The sequence below is a fragment of the Vidua chalybeata genome, chromosome 8, assembly GCF_026979565.1.
Source record: "Vidua chalybeata isolate OUT-0048 chromosome 8, bVidCha1 merged haplotype, whole genome shotgun sequence".
NCBI lineage: Eukaryota > Metazoa > Chordata > Aves > Passeriformes > Viduidae > Vidua > Vidua chalybeata.
In genome coordinates, this window is record NC_071537.1 from 1,930,665 (window position 1) to 1,933,316 (window position 2,652).

The 2,652-nt window shown below is 43.9% G+C and overlaps 1 long non-coding RNA gene across 1 annotated transcript in view; it reads left to right on the forward strand.

Annotated features, from left to right (window-relative positions):
- Positions 1-609: 609 nt before the first annotated feature.
- Positions 610-2,652, forward strand: part of LOC128791667 (uncharacterized) — a 4,231-nt gene continuing 2,188 nt past the window's right edge. Inside the window, exon 1 of the long non-coding RNA XR_008432113.1 lies at positions 610-813. This is a non-coding gene — a long non-coding RNA (uncharacterized LOC128791667). The remainder of the gene's footprint in view (positions 814-2,652) is intronic.

Sequence of the window (2,652 nt, forward strand, 5' to 3'; positions counted from 1 at the left end):
AAGTATCAGCTGAGGCATTTCAATCCTGGACCTTCTTAAGTATTCGTTGCCTCTAAATGAACTGGATGTGTTGTATAATGGAATTACTAGATTTGTATTAAATTGTAGCTTTGGGACCCATCACTGTGTGATGCTATCTACTTTCAACTGGCTTTGTTTATCACAGAGAAGGGAACTGAATTAGCATAAGATACTACAAAGTAGTAAAGGGATTTTAGGACCCTGTCTATTTGACCTCCTATTGACCTGGGCTAATTCATATTCTCCCTGGGATGCTCTAACAGGTCATTTTGTATTTGGGGGGAAAAAAAAAAAAAAAAAAATCAGGTCGACTTGTGGCTGCACATCCCTCGTCCCTGTGGCAGCGGAGATGCGGAATTCCCTCTTTGCTCACACACACACAGGGCTGTGCTCCTCCTTGAAAGGAAAATGAACTTTTATTTGTAAATTACCACATAAGAGGTTGTTGTTTGTCTTACTTACTGCATTCCCGTGGCTGCTGCTGCGAGTGGGGCCGTTTGTGATGTCAGTGGCGGCGGGGACACGGAATGGGGACGTGGGGAGGGAAATGTTCTTGCACACTCATGGACACACATGGATACACTCACACAAGGCATTTTCCATGCTGGTGTTCGTAGAATCACCAGAGAGACCCCTGGGTTGGAAGGGATCTTAAACATAACCCAGTTCTTTGGGCAGGGACATCTTCCTCCAGACCAGGCTGTTCCAAACCTCATCCAACCTGGCCTCAACCACTCCCAGGGATGGAGAAGTTTATCCTGCTGTACAATGCCTGGAGGGAGTAGTTTTGAGGTAAAGAGAATCCTAGAGGAGATGGGGGAATTGCCCAGGAGGATCTGCTTTGTCCAGCTTGGAGGAGGCACTTGGCCCTAAAACATTTCTTGGCCCCCAGACTGATTGTTGTAGGAAACCAGGCTGATTTTTCCTTCAGTTGTGTGAAGGCTGCTTTTCATCATGACAGAAAATTTCCGTAGAAAAACAACATTTTCCACAGGATGAGAAGAGTTTCCCAGGGTGTGTCTTTTCCACCCCTCAAGATCCTGCACCCCAAATACTCACAGGTTCCCCTTGTTGTGGGGAACAGCCCCTCGGGGCACTCCTCGAGGTGCATGAGCCTGCAGAGCTGGGCTGGGGAGGGCTGTGGGAGCCAGGTCTAGCTCTGGATGAGGAAGTGATGCTTGGCTGTGTTTGGGAAGGCAGCACTGATCAAGACAAGGGACATTTAACGTGCCACCTCTCAGCTCTGCACCACAGCGATGCCCTCTGAAGAAACAAAACGTGTCCTCTGCTCTGAACCTCAAAAGTTCTTCCATAACACTCATGGATTTGGTGCTTAAATCAACTCTGATCTCAATGGCCTCCTTAGATTTCAGCTACATTTTTTTTCCCTAGTTTTAAATTCTATTTAGCAAAATAAAATAAAAAAAAATGTAGATGTTCAGTCAAAGGTTGTTGTTGGTAATTCCAGAAATTGAAGTCTATTTTTTGCAGAGAAAAGCATGAAATGAACTCCAGCCGTCGCTCTGCAGTGCAAGGGGCTGATGAATTACAATGGCAGCCTGCTTTATTCTCCTTAATAAGAAATTAGATCACAATAGGGATTTACCAAAATTACCTTGAAGTGTTTGTGGGTTTGACTGATTGGACAATTTGTGCTCAAATTGTGTCGAATCATGCGAGTTCCAGCATCTGTCTCTTTAGTTGGGCTGCTTTAAAAATGCCCTGGTCTCCTTTAACAGGAGCCTGCTCATGAATGCAGAGGCTCAACCCCACACACAGCATTTGTTTTTTTTCTTCCCATTTTCCCAGATTGCCTTATTGATAATTTTCTGAGATTTCCCAGATTTTCTGAGATTTCCCAGATTTTCACGGCGACTTTATCAACTCCTGTTTCGGGTGAGAAGTGAGCGGTTTGCTTAGGAAATGGATTAAATGTTGTTATTTAGCCTTTTCCTAACCTATATCCCTGGACGAGTCCACCTAATTATTCACCCATATCCTTTATTAGAGATGCAGTTTGCAGGAGCTCAGTCTGGAGCTGGAATGGGTGTTGGAATTCCTGCAAGGAGCCCCTGGAATGGTGCTTTTAAGGAAGCCCACACCATTTCATTAGGAGGCAGGAGACACAGGCTGATGTGCTGCATCTTGAATAACTTCGGGAAATCTTTTAAGTCAACCTTGTGTTTCAGTCAACAGGGAAGGTTTGACCTTTAACCCCCCAACAACCATCTGTTTCATTATTTATCTGAGGGAATCAGAGAGTTTTTGTTCTTTCACAAAAGTCCCTGACACCAAGATATTTCTAATAGCAGAAATTTTTCATTCTTGTCACTATTCCTTTTGAAAATACAGGTATTTTCATACAACACGTAGCTAATGAGTGAAACTTCAGAATCCAACCTTTCTCTATAATCACAGGAACAGGGATTAAAGAGGTCCCACTAGTGAGGAACATGAAAATTAATTATTGAGCTCCTTGTTTTATCCTCCCCATCTGTCTGATATTCTCGAGCACAGAAGGAGTTAGACAATTAAATTACTTCTCCTTTTACCTCATCAGGATGTTCTCTGTACCTTTTCCCTAACTCCAGAGGCTCCCAAATTCTGCCCATTTACCAGCAAACGTGTGGG